Source organism: Trachypithecus francoisi, unplaced genomic scaffold (genome assembly GCF_009764315.1).
Source record: "Trachypithecus francoisi isolate TF-2019V2 unplaced genomic scaffold, Tfra_2.0 Lachesis_group3, whole genome shotgun sequence".
NCBI classification, from domain to species: Eukaryota; Metazoa; Chordata; class Mammalia; order Primates; family Cercopithecidae; genus Trachypithecus; species Trachypithecus francoisi.
In genome coordinates this window covers 71,940,464-71,954,978 of record NW_022681468.1, presented here as the reverse complement: position 1 = coordinate 71,954,978, position 14,515 = coordinate 71,940,464, and the positions used below count along the sequence as shown (strand labels likewise).

Sequence of the window (14,515 nt, the reverse complement as noted above, 5' to 3'; positions counted from 1 at the left end):
TTGGGCTTCTACTAGTCTTGTCACCCAAATAGCAAACATAGTACCTAATAGAAAGTTTTTCAGCCCTTACCCCCCAACGTTTGAAGTCCCCAGTGTCTATTGTTGCCATCTTACGTCTGCGTGTAACCAAGATTTAGCTCCCACTTATGAGCAAAGACATGAGATATTTCGTTTTCTGTTTCTATGTTAATTCGCTTAGGATAATGGCCTCCAACTGCATCCATATTGCTGCAGAGGACATCATTTCATTATTTTTATGGCTGTGTAGTTTTCCATGATGTATATGTACCATATTTTCTTCATCTAATCTGCCATTGATTGGCACCTAGGTTGATTCCACGTCTTTGCTATTGTGGATAGTGCCATGATGAACATACGAGTACATGTGTCTTTTTGGTAGAACGATTTGTTTTCTTTGGGGTATATACCCAGTAATGGGATTGCACAGTTGAATGGTAGTTTAGTTTTAAGTTCTGTGAGAAATCTCCAAACTGCTTTCCACAGTGGCTGAAGTAATTTATGTTCCCATTCGGCAGCCTCACCAGAATCTGCTGGGGTTTGTTTGTTTTTGTTTTTTGTTTTTTTTTTTTACTTTTTTATAATAGCCATTCTGGCTAATGTGAGATGGTATCTCATTGTGGTTTTGATCTGCATTTATCTGATAATTAGTGATGTTGAGCCTTTTTTCATATTTTTTGGTCACTTGTACATCTTCTTTAGAGAAGTGTCTGCTCATGACCTTTGCTCACTTCTTTTTTTTTTTTTTTTTTTTTTAATTAAACAGGGTCTTGCTCTGTCATCCAGGCTGGAATGCAGTGGTATGATCATGGCTCACTGCAACCTCAAACTCCCGATTTGCCCACTTTGTAATGGAGTTATTTATTCCTTGTTGATTTGTTTAAGTTCCTCATAGATTCTGGATATTAATTCTTGGTCAGATGCATAGTTTATGAATATTTTCTTCCATTCTATAGGTTCTCTATTTACTCTGTTGATGGTTTATTTTGCTGTGCAGAAGCTTTAGTTTAATTAGGTCCCACTTGTCAATTTTTGTTTTTGTTGCAATTGGCTTTTGAGAACTTGATCATAAATTCTTTGCCAAGGCCAATGTCCAGAAGAGTATTTCTTAGGTTTTCTTCTAGGATTTTAATAGTTTGAGGTCTTACAAAGTCTTTAATCCATTTGAGTTAATTTTGTATATGGTGAAACATAAGGGTTCCAGTATCATTCTTCTGCATGTGGCTAGCCAGTTTTCCCATCACTATTTCTTGACTAGGAGTCCTTTCCTCATTGCTTTTTCTTGTGGACTTTGTTGAAGATCAGTTGGTTGCAGGTATGCTGCATTATTTCTAGCTTCTCTATTCTGATCCATTGGTCTATGTCTCTATTTTTCTACCAGTACCATGCTGTTTTGGTTACTGTGGCCTTGTAGTGTAGCCTAAAGTTGAATAATGTGATGCCGCTGGCTTTGTTCTTTCTGTTTAGGATTGCTTTGACTATCTGGGCTCTTGTTGTTGTTGTTGTTGTTGTTGTTGTTGTTGTTGTTCCATATGAATTTTAAGACAGTTTTTAAAATTTTTAAAATAATATTAGAGATAGGGTCTTGCCATGTTGCCCAGGTTGGTCTTAAACTCCTGGGCTCAAGCAATCCACTCACCTCAGCCTCCCAAAGTGCTGAGATTACAGGCATGAGCCACCAGGCCTGGCCAGTTTTTCTAATTCTATAAAAAATGACATTGAGGCCGGGCGCGGTGGCTCAAGCCTGTAATCCCAGCACTTTGGGAGGCCGAGACCGGCGGATCACGAGGTCAGGAGCTCGAGACCATCCTGGCTAACACGGTGAAACCCCGTCTCTACTAAAAAAATACAAAAAAATTAGCCGGGCATGGTGGCGGGCGCCTGTAGTCCCAGCTGCTCGGGAGGCTGAGGCAGGAGAATGGCATGAACCTGGGAGGTGGAGCTTGCAGTGAGCCAAGATCCAGCCACTGCACTCCAGCCTGGGCGACAGAGCAAGACCCCGTCTCAAAAAAAAAATAAAATAAAATAAAAATGACATTGATCACGAGTGATCTTAAAAGTGGCTCTGGGCCGGGCGCGGTGGCTCAAGCCTGTAATCCCAGCACTTTGGGAGGCCGAGATGGGCGGATCACGAGGTCAGGAGATCAAGACCATCCTGGCTAACACGGTGAAACCCCGTCTCTACTAAAAATACAAAAACTAGCCGGGCGAGGTGGCGGGCGCCTGTAGTCCCAGCTACTCGGGAGGCTGAGGCAGGAGAATGGCGTGAACCCGGGAGGCGGAGCTTGCAGTGAGCTGAGATCTGGCCACTGCACTCCAGTCCGGGCGACAGAGCGAGACTCCGCCTCAAAAAAAAAAAAAAAAAAAGTGGCTCTCCTTCCATAATCAACCTTCGAGATGACTGCAGCCCCAGATAACAACTTGCCTACAACTTCATGAGAGATCAGCTAAGCTAAGCCACTCTCAGATTCCCAGCCTTCACAAACTGCATGAAATAATGAGCATATTTTAAGCTGCTAAGTTTTGGCACAATTTGCTATGCACATTGTGTAATGAATACAGAGGGAGATGAGTGAAATTCATATTACATAGGTGGAATTGCTAGGACTTTCCGATCATAGCTATTGGGTATGGAGGTGCAAAACAAGTAAAAATAATTCGAAGCTTTGGACCTAGCTCACTGAGGTTCTATTTTTAAAGAAGGGATTGGAACACAGGAGGAAGAATTTTGGGGGAGAAAGAAAATAATTTCCATTTTGAACTCATTAAATCTGAGAGGCTGATGAGATTTTCAGGTGAATATGTTCCCTGAAAATTTGAAAATATGGCAGGGTGTTAGAGTGGAGAGGGCTATATGGATAGAAATCATTGGGGTATAAGAGAACCATGGCAGTGGAGGGCATTTCCAAGGAGAACAAGGAGATAATAAAGGCAGATGAAGGACAAACAGCAAGAATTAGATGCATTTTTGGTCCCAAAAGTGGAAAAAGAGAAGTAATGCTAAAAAAAAAGAAAAAGGGTAAAAACTCTAAAGAGAGTTTTGATAAAGAGATATTCAACAGTATCAAAAACTATAGAAAGAGATCCCTATCTCTGGAAAGTTCGACCTCACATACGTCTGCATATTAGATTATCTATAAATCTTCTAGTTGGGGTAAGTCAACACTGGCTGTACGGATTAAATCAAATTTCAACAGCTACAATATAAAAAATAAGAACTGAATTGTGGTCACCCCAGCAAAGCACTGGCCACCATGTGAAGCTCCCCACAGGTGGTCTATGTGTCTTTTTACAACACTCGTCTCAAATTGCAACAGAAGGGATGCTCATGGTTCTCTCTAGACAACCTGCTCTTTTTACAATGGGGGTTTTTCAAGTTGCAAAATATGGAGACCTTCTCATTTACCTCAGGATAAGGATACTTAGGAGGCTTGAGGAAGCAAATAAAATGGTTTCCAGGGCTGCATGCAAGACCTCATGGAGAACTGGAACATGGTTCAGGATGAAGCACCAGTTTCTCCAGCAGCTTGCCATTCCTGAAGCATCTCCTGCACTGATTCCTGTCTCTACTTGCTTCTTCTTGTTAATCTTCTGCTAGCAGATGCCTTTCTATGCTTCCATTCATATTCTCCTCTACTGAAGTCATTACTTGCTTCGTAGTGTCTGCTCACTGCCTTCTTTCCACGTCTCTCGGTTTCTGTGTCAACACTGACCTGGTGTCTGTTTATCAGTCATCTGCTTTTCTCCAACTCTCTGTTCATCTGTCTCTAGTTCAAATTCCCCCAAGAGAGGCTTTGATTGATTCGGAAAGTCCCTATCCAGTGCCACCCTAGGCCACCTCCTAGGGGCTTTAGCTTTTAAGCCTAAAGCAGTGTGTCTTTTAGTCAGTTGTTAACTCCCGGTTCAACCATTCGTCGCCAAAATGGTGGGGGAAGTGGATATTGAAGGCTAGAGAATTCCCTGTGGTCCCTTTTCCCCAAAAGGAGGCAGTGGGCCTGGAAGCTACTTTGTCTTAATGCCGTTTCAAGTAGCATCCCCCAGTGAGCTAATGGTTTAAAACTTCCTCTTCTGAGTACAGATTCCTTCTAGAAGGGTTTTCATCTTTAACATTAGCTCAATTTATAACAACTACTACTTGTGGTACTAACCCTCAAAGCAGCACATGCTGGCTGCTTACTGATTAAAAATCACAGGTAAAGACAGAAAATACCAGCTTAACAAAGCTTTGATAAACTGAAAAAGCCTAAAATTATTTCCATGAACTCTACTAACAGTAGCCAGTTAGTTCCTGCTCTTCATTTATATTCATTCATTCGGCACCACCTAGTTAGTAGGTATTCTAGTGTGAAGAAGAAGCTGGTTAAGATAGAAACCCTACCCTCAAGGAGCTGACTCCCCAAGACAGAAGAAAGCAGGTACGTCTTTCTTCTCATCTCTCTCTTCCCCAGTTCAGCTCTCTCTTTCCTCCCTTCCCCTTTACTTCATGAATTTTTTTTTGGAAATGTGCCCATTCATAGTCAGTTCCTTCCTTACCTGTGTTTCTTTTATTTATTTATTTATTTATTTTTTATGTTTTAGAAACAGGGTCTCACTCTGTCACCCAGGCTAGAGATTACTTATTATACTAGAAAAGTAAGTTAGAAGTAAAAATTTTCTATTAAAAAAAGGAAAAGAAATGAGAAGGAATGAGCAACTATGAACAAATGAAGTGGGTAAAATTTCCATGGCCCAACTGTCAAGGTTGTTTTGGTTTCTTTTTTGTTTTTTGACAATCTCTAAGGAAGCTCTGTGGAGTGAAGGACGAACATAATAATCTGCAAGTGACTAAAAAAAAATTTCTTTTGATTTGCTTGATTCATGTAAATTGCTTTCTTATTCTTGAAATTCAAGTGACCATATTCTTACTTTACTATAGAAAAGCAATTGACATGATAAAAATAAGCAAGTCATTTGGGAAGTTGGGACTTTTGAGGTAGGTGATGGAAGATTTGGTGGTGAGGGGCCAAGAAGGGATGATTTTTCCTAGACGTGGGAGCTTCCTGTCTATGTGGAATGTGTACGTGTGAAATCACCAGTCTCTATATTTGCAATAACTTAATAACATGACGGCTCCTCCACCCGTCCTCTTTCCCCACACTGAGTTCCAGTTTCACGCCGGGATACTCATTGTGAAGCTTTACAAAGAAAGGAGGAAGTAAACCGACCAACAAGGCAGCAATGTGTTTCAAATACCACATTCGTAACAGATGAAAGTTTTCTTAATCACATTAATTAGCAAGGCCACATGAGTCAAAGTGGATGATCCAAATCTTGTATTTAATTTTCTTCTTGTGTCCTGGGCCTTTCAAATTTATTAATTATTGTTTACAAGGCCTTGCCTTGCTGGTGTACCTTTAGCAGACACTACAATCTTAGCAAGAGTCAGCTTCATTTTGCTGTAGGGTTGCACCTGCTCCCTCATCTGAACTAAAAAGGAAGTAAAAACATGGTATTTAAGTGGCCACAGCCTTTTGTCTGATGCAGGAAAGCAATGAGAGCTCCTGTTTCTTCACTGTTGTTCACGTTAAAGGGTCTCCAAGTGTATAACACTTAGAGGAATTAGTTCCCTGCTCCCTAAAAGCAAAGAGCTCCACAGAGAAGAGACAGCAGCTGACCAGTGAGGCCCAGTAATTCGCAGCAGCACACCAGGGGCTAACAGAGGAGACTACTGTGTTTGAGGAAACTGATGGGATCTAGAGAGAAACCAATGCTTAATGTTTGTCTATCATTCCTCCTAAAAATTAGGTAAGAGCAAAAATAGGCAAATTGCTGCTTGAGGAATAACTAATTTAGTAATAGTTCAGAATAATGCATTGCCCTTAGATTCAAAGTGGTGTTTTAAGTGACATTCTATGAGCAGAGCTTGCCAGCTGACAAAACTTAGGTAGTATTTGGCTCCCTAAGAGACAGCAAACCATAAGCATGTGGATTTTGTTTTGTTTCGTTTTTTTGGAGACGGAATCTCGCTCCGTTGCCCAGGCTGGAGTGTAGTGGTGCCATCTTGGCTCACTTCATCCTCCGCCGCCTGGGTTCAAGTGATTCTCCTGCCTCAGCCTCCCAAGTAGCTGGGATTACAGGCTCGTACAACCACGTCCAGCTAATTTTTTTTTTTTTTTTTTTTTTGTATTTTTAGTAGAGAAAGGGTTTTACCATGTTGGACAGGCTGGTCTCCAACTTCTAACCTCAGGTGATCCACCTGCCTCAGCCTCCCAAAGTACTGGGATTACAGGCATGAGCCACCGCGCCCCGCTGCAGGTGGATATTTTAATTAAAGTTGAATACAGATCTCATTGTGCTTGATATTGAACTTCCTGGGACTACTGTGGCCCATTGCTTGAATCTTAGCCCTTGCATTGTTAAATGCAAGCAGCTCGGGAGAATGTGGGGGCTTGCTTCAGAGAAAGAAAAAAAGCACTTCTGACAAAACCCCAGAAGCTAAGGTTATTCACGATTATAAAAGCAGTAACAAAAGTGTTGAATGTTGGTTCTACTGTTGACAATTTTAGGAAAAGTTTGTTCGTCTGTCCTCTGATTTTATGAGGCAATTTTGAAAAACATCAATCAAAGACCTGCCTGAATCTCCAGGTGTGAAAACAGGGGATGACGGGAAATTCAGATGGTCAAACTATGGGCAGAGGTTTTATATTTGTGATTGGTAGAGAGAAGGAGGCCTGTATCTGAGGCACAATAGATGGGAAACACCAACTTCATCACTTAAAGTGTTATCCTCACTCTCACCCCACAACTGGAAACAAGTGACAGTGTTGCTCTACATAAAGATAGCAGACCTCTTCCAGTTTAGGGGGACTTGACAGAGCCATTTAACTACTTTTTGGGTTAAGAAGTTGCCATCATTATCTCCATTAGTTAATAAGAAGAGTTACTGCCGGTGACTAAAAAGAAGTAATTACTATTAGAATTTTTAAAAATTACACATACATTTCACAAGTTTTTTTTTTTTTTATTGAGATGAAGTCTCACTCTATCACTCAGGCTGGAGTGCAGTGGCACAATTTTGGCTCACTGCAACCTCCACCTCCCAGGTTCAAGTGATTCTCCTGCCTCATGGTCCCAAGTAGCTGGGATTACAGGTGCCCACCACGACGCCCAGCTAATTTTTGTATTTTTAGTAGAGATGAGGTTTTACTATGTTGGACCAGGCTGGTCTCGAACTCCTGACATCAGGTGATCTGCCGGCCTCGTCCTCACAAAGTGTTGGGATTACAGGCGTGAGCCACCGCTCTTGGCCACATTTCACAATTCTGAAAGGCAATAAGTGTTTTTAATAATGAATGATTCCAGGCAGGGCTTGATAGCTCACACCTGTAATCCCAGCATTTTAGGGGGCCGAGGCGGGCAGGTTACTTGAGGCCAGGAGTTCAAGACCAGCCTGGCCAACATGGTGAACTTCCGTCTCTACTAAAAATACAAAAAAAATTAGCTGGGCATGGTAGTATGCGCCTGTAATGCCAGCTACTCATGAGGCTGAGGCAGGAGAATCACTTGAACCTGGGAGGTGGAGGTTGCAGTGAGCCGAGATTGCACCACTACACTCCAGCCTGGGTGACAGAGCAAGACTCCATCTCAAAAAAAAAAAAAAGATTCCAAATAGACATACAAACTGATACACACATGTGTGTATGCACATCTTAAGCATAATTGCATTTTTAAGTAGCAGGACAAAACATACTTTGAAATGATTAAGCATCTTCCTTTGGAAAATACCACATGCTTAAGAGATCTCACTGGCAGCTCAAACATTTCCCCCCGATCCCCTACCTCAGGCAGGTGCTATTGTTTGGGGTAGAAGCAAAGAGGGAGACTCATCTAAGACCATGAAGCCAATATGTGAGAATGAAAAGGAGAGAGGAATATGGTACCAAACATCAAAATGTACTCAGTCTAGCAGATCATTCAGTCTTTGGGATTCCTTTTATTTATCTTGGAGTTCAAAATTCTGACCTATGTTTGTCTCAATTTAGATTACTGCTAAAACGGGGAAAAAATATCCTACCCATGAAGCAGCTGAATTAAAAGAAAACATAAACTGACCTTTAAAAATAGCTTGAATTAAGCTTCTTTGGAAAGGAAGACTATAAGATTGACTAATGCTCAAAAATGGTAATTTTCCTTTATTTAACTAAAAGTAATAATTTATCTCAAAATAAAATCACAGTTCCTTGTAAAGATGATGGTATCTGGCTTTTCATTTGGAAGAGTTTTCCAGAAAGCAACTCAGGAATGTACAAAGTTAAACCTATATACACACCAGGTGTATGCAGTCAGGGGTATGCTTTATTTACCTGTAACTGATTTTAACTGAATTACTCTTCTTTTAAAGAAAAATGTGCATCGCTTTCATTTCAGTAGAGTTTTTTTGTTTAACTCAAATCAAAAAGAGGCCAAAGAATTAATAGCCTTATTCAATTTTTGAAAATCTTACAAATTAATGAAAAGATAAACAAGAAAAAATTATGTCAAAGGACATAAATAATCCTTTATGTCCTTAATGGTCAATAATCATTTGAAACAACATTTAACTTCATTAAGAATCTAAAGAGTACAAATTATAACAAGTATAAGATACCATTTGTCACAAATGCAACTGGAAAGAAAAATTTTAAATACTTAATGTTGGGGAATGTATATAAAAATAAGTGCAATGGTATATACACTGCTAGTATAAATGTAGTGTGAGTGTTTGTGCATATGTATACATCTACATATATACCTTCTAAAAGGTATTGATTCAAATTGATTATATATACACATATATAAGTATATATTTATATGAACATATACAAATATATGTATATGAATTTATCTATATACATAATAAATATTATAAATATATTATATTCAGTGGACAATAATCATTTCAAACAATGTTTAGCTTCATTAAGAATCTAAGGAAGAATCTTCCTGAAGGTTCTTCATGGAATGAAGAAATGGAATGAACCATGAAGAAATGGTCTTCACGGAATTCCCAGCATACCTCACACCAGAGAGAGAGAATATAACATCCATTGTTCTCCATTACTATTCTCGTTACGTTAAGGATGAACAACAACCAGGAAGTGCAAAACTCTGGCAGCCATGAGCATATCTGAATATGTGATTCCTAATATTCATTTCCTATGTGTTACACACACACTCACACACACACAGAGTCATGTGTGTTTTAAAGCCTTAGAAGAGTGCATATTCTTTGAGTCAATGACTAGATATCTAGAAATTTATTCAGAAATAATCACAGATATGCTCAAAGATATAACTACAAGGATGCTCATTAGACAGCTATCAAAAACATCAAAAATTTGGAGACAGCCTAGATATCCAACAGTAGTGGGTTGCTTAAGTATGTTATACAACATTTATACAGCAGAACACTATGCGGAGGCAGAAGAATATTTAATGTTTATAATACATTAAATGAAAAGGGAGCCAGGCATGGTGGCATGCACCTGTAATCTCAGCACTTTGGGAGGCTGAGGTGGGAGGGTAGCATGAGCCCAGGAGTTCAAGGTTGCAGTGAGCCACGATTGTGCCACTGCACTCTAGCCTGGGTGACAGAGTGAGACCATGTCTCAAAACAAAGAAAAAAAAAAGAAAGAAAGAAAGACAGAATCAATGAAAGAAAGAAAAGCAAAGGGAGATTTCAACACTATTTATTGCATTACTTCAGTTTTGTATTTACATAGTGAAAATTATAGTAAAACAAATCATGCTACTGGTGGTTTATCTCTGGAGCTGGGATTATTGGTGATTTTGATCTTATTCCCATTGTTTACCTGTCTTTTCTATAATTTCATTTAAAAAAACAGCTTTGTTGTCATTCACATATCATACAACTATTATTATTATTTTTTTTTTTTTTTAAGACGGAGTCTTGCTCTATCACCCAGGCTGGAGTGCAGTGGCGCAATCTCAGCTCACTGCAACCTCCACCTCCCAGGTTCAAGCAGTTCTCCTGCCTCAGTCTCCCAAGTAGCTGGGATTACAGGTGTGCACCACCACGCCTGGCTAATTGTTTTGTATTTTTAGTAGAGATGGGCTTTCACCATGTTGGCCAGGCTGGTTTCAAACTCCTGAACTCAAGTGATCTGCCCACCTCCACCTTCCAAAGTGCTAGGATTACAGATGTGAGCCACCACGCCCAGCTATTACTTTTATAATTAAGAAAAAAAGCAATAAAATTATTCTTACTGATTGAGGTAAACCTCTTTTGGACAAATAATTAATCAACATTTCATCTCAAATATTTTAATATTGGGTTCTTAGCTAGTGTTTATCCAGCACTTTGCATGTTGCAATGCACCTTTACTTTTATACAAGGTTCTTCTAGCCAAGTAGACTTCATTGCACATAAACAACTAATGACCCAAACCTGCTAACGTGCAAGCACTTAAGTCTTGTTGGGGGTCGTTGTTCCCTTTTAATGGAAATTACACTGTGAATAAGACAACAGAAATATATGTCATGTCTGCCTTTCTGACACACTGTGGGTTTTCATAGGATTCTCAGCATGACTCATACCAGAGAGAGAAAGAGAATATAACATCCATTGTTCTCTGTTACTATTCTCCTTACATTAAAGATGAACAACCACACAGGAAATGCAAAACTCTGGCAGCCACAAGCATATCTGAATATGTGATCTTTAACATCCATTTCATTTTCCATTAACACACAAAACTATCTTATTAAACGTGAATAAAACCTGCATCCAGAGACACTTAAAATGTTGGCCAATTCCTCACTGAAAGGACCTTAATGATGGTGGGAAACTTGAAGAGGAGCTTGGAGAGAGGTTTGCAGGCTTCGGGTTGCCAGGGACACTTACCTTCTTGGCTTGAGCACCTCACACAGTCTCAGACGACAGAAAGAGCCAACGTGTTGAAAAACAAGGGTCAGTACAAGGGTTAAATGAAAGCGAAATCATGCTGACCCAGAAATGCAAATCAGTGTGCCTTAGTTCTCTGTAGAACTTGTGTTGCCTGAACACTCTATTCTTTCTTCAGATTACCTAGTGTCCCAAGAGAGGCTTCAGTGATTTGGAGAACAGTGATGCAATGTGGAGAGACGCGGCAGGCAGCGACAGAATCTAATTGCATCTGAGAAGCATCTCCACAATTTATAGTGGTCTTCTCACAGGGAAAAGCGGGGGGCCAGTTTTGAAGTTGATTTCCCTTTCTTTATATTGCTTTTACTATCCTTCCCAGCTCAAATTCAAAGCTCAAAATCGGAGGTGATTTTTAAACTGTCTCTTAACCCATCATAAAAGTAAGAACATGCGCACTTAGAGATTTATAATTCTCATCTGCATTTTGTTCTCTAAAGTTGCAAAGTGTGCAGGAAGCTCCTGGTTGCTGATAGAAATCTGCCTGAAATATAAATTTCAGGTACACAATCTGGCTGTCATCACTAAAGGAATTAGAAGGGAGAGAAGAAGGGAAATGGAGGGAGAGAATAGGGGCAGGGGGACAGAAGAGAGGTGATAAATCAGAGATGAGTGCTGATTTTAAAGAAAAAACAAAAGCTAAGAACTTGTTAGAGGGTCTCAGGAAAGAAAATTGAACAAGGTAAGCCAAGAATAGATGGCAAAGTGATTATGAATGTGGATCTAGAGCCAAATAGCTTGGATCTGAACCATCACTTAATTTCTGGACAACTTTAAGCAACCTACTTATTTGCCTGTGCAAATCAGGCTGGGCGTGGTGTGAGCCACTGCACCCAGCCTGGTTTGCCTTTGTTTTAAGAAATAATTATGAGAAGTCAGGTTCTGAAACTTGCATACATGGAACTTGCTCTTTTTCACTCCTTGTACAGGGAAATCTACATCTGATGGTCCAATGCATAAACTTTTAGGATAAGAATGAAATACAGATTTTGCGAATAATTCTTAAAGACCTCCTTTACGTAATGAACCATGGAAGACAAAGGTAAGTGAGACACTTTCCTTGTTCTTAAGGAGTTCGAGATCTAGAAGGAATGACAGGTCTGTACTAAAGTCCCAAGAGGCGGTATCTAATAGCTGGTCAGGAGGAAAACTCCCAAGTCTGGAAAGAGCAGTTCCTAAGTTTCAAATTGGAAACTGAAACATGGGTACTGCCTTCAAACGTGAGGCCAGCCCCATGTTTTGCAGGTAAAGGATCCCACTTAAGTTTTGGGCTGGAAAACCAGCTGAATAGATACTGTCTCAACTCCATGACAGAAGATAAATGTACTATCAGGATCCAGATATAATAAACATAGACAGACAAAAATCATTATTAAATTGAACTGTTTTTTTTTTTTCAGGGGGAGGGGTGTGCCTGAAGTGTTAAGTCTAAAAAAGAGTATTTGCCAAGGAAAAAAGATGTCCTATTATTAGCATCAAATTAGAGAACTATTTGTACAGCCAGGAAAGTCATGGATATTGTGTCACATAGTTGACATCCATGGGTTTGTCTCATAAAAGTAACACGAAAAAAATCCACAGAATTCCACCTGGCCCTAGGAAGGCTATGAGCTTTCAGCGTCAGCTCTCCAAGGAACTGCAAACTCAAGGAGCCAGCTTACCTCACGTGTTCCTGCACTTTATAAAATTTCTTCAGAAATTTAAATTAAAACCAGTTCTTCAGTAATGATCCTTGTTTTCATCTTTGCTTTCATCTTTGCAACAATTTAAACATGTTGTTCATTTTCTGAGTGTCTGCCATGAGACTGGGAAATTAGGTATATTGAACATAAAGCAAAGCTGATTCTAGGAATTTCCAAAGTCAAAGACAATTCCTAGAATGTCGTTACATCAGGGAAACTTCAGGGTAAGTTCCAGAGAGTCCACTTTCCAGATGGCACTGTCCTCCAATAACTGAAATGATTAAGGCCTGAATATTTGTTGAATTGCTTGAAATAAGAGTCTAGCCTTTAGCTAATAGGTTCTGTCAGTCAGTCTCCTGAGTTAACCAAAATGAATTATTGGCTTCTACTTCTCTTTCTAGCAGGCTAGTGCTACTAAGTAGAAAAAGTAATTATATTAATGGAAAAAACAGTGTCCAACACATTCTCTAAGACCTGACTCAAATGTCACCTCCATTACTGCTTCCCTGGTTACATGGCTCTTTTGAAGAGTGCTTTCAGAACTCTTTACAAGCAGAACTTTACAAGCCTGCTTACATGGTTCTTTTGGAGTCTTTGTCACATTGAATGGAAACTGTTTCCAGTGCCCATGTGCTCTTCTATATCATTAGCTCCTCAAGGGCAAGTATGGGAACATACCCATTTTGGGGACATAATGCCTGATACATAGTAGGCATCCAATCTGAATTAAATGAATAAAAGTCAAACAGGGAGAAAACAGCATACAAACGCAATCAGTGAGACAGGTGGCCCAGAGAAGCAACAAAATCCCACCCGCCCTTCACAAGGGCATACACAAAACGAAAAGCAATGAGAGCTACTTGAGATTGTGGTGACACATCCAGTAGGCTGCTGAAGAAGTTGGATGTCACCCAGGAATGGGTGTGAAAACCAGTCCTTTCTCCCTGCAGCTCGCCACTTCTCTTTGCAGGTGACCTTGCCTTGCTATTTCCCCTTGGCCCTGGCCCTACTGGTCAAGGCAATGAACAACTCCAGAGGCTGGATGTGTTATCTGGGGCAAGTCTCAGGCTCATGCCCAGGGAATACATATATGGCTGGGGTATGTACATATTATCCCATACATAATTAGGTATGTATTGGAGGTCCTTGTTGTTTTTTGTTGAGTTTTAATGGAGAAGGGAGAGGAATGGGTTTTACAGACAAAAGCATCTGTGAATGAACAATGTCGCCTCTGAATGGGCTATATTTTTGAATTAATAAATCTAGTTGCACAGCCTCTCAAAGATACACTATGAAGTTTCATCACCTCATTATACAAGCCTTTATCAAGCAAGAAGGAGGGGCTGTAAATTCTATACCAAACCAGAGTTTCAAGAAAATCTCACATCTTTTACTTTGATGCTTTTCGAAGAAAATTTGTGTCTTTGTAAACACTCCTGGTGGTTGTTTCTATAAACATAATTTTTTAAAGCAATCTTTTAGACTAGACATGGATAAACAGTGCCAGAAATGGTATATAATGTTTTAATTTCTAACTTTAGTATTCATTTTAGTATTTCTGATTCTAGGAACAGACGTTCTTGAAAACTTTTCTTCATTTTTTGAATTGGGAATCAAAAATTTGAGAGCTAGCAAGGGCCTCGTCAGTTATCTAGTCCAGTGTACACAGACTGGACTTTCTCCTGCTGCACAGAAGTAAAAAGAAACAAGTTCACCAACCTTTGCACTGTCATGAATCGAATAAACAGGATTTGGCCAGGCGCAGTGGCTCACGCCTATAATTCCAGCACTTTGGGAGGCCGAGGAGGTGGATCATCTGAGGTCAGAAGTTCGAGACCAGCTTGGCCAACATGGTGAAGCCCCATCTCTACTAAAA

General features: G+C 39.9%; 1 long non-coding RNA gene across 6 annotated transcripts in view; it reads right to left on the bottom strand.

The window, feature by feature from the left end:
* LOC117069834 overlaps positions 1-14,515 on the bottom strand; it is a 54,561-nt gene that overhangs the window by 20,217 nt on the left and 19,829 nt on the right. For 3 of the 6 annotated variants that reach the window (XR_004431680.1, XR_004431682.1, XR_004431679.1), the window contains one exon: positions 5,259-5,484. The exons of the other annotated variants lie outside the window; for them this stretch is intronic. This is a non-coding gene — a long non-coding RNA (uncharacterized LOC117069834). Of the gene's footprint in view, positions 1-5,258; positions 5,485-14,515 lie in introns of those variants that run through there. 6 annotated transcript variants of the gene reach the window in all.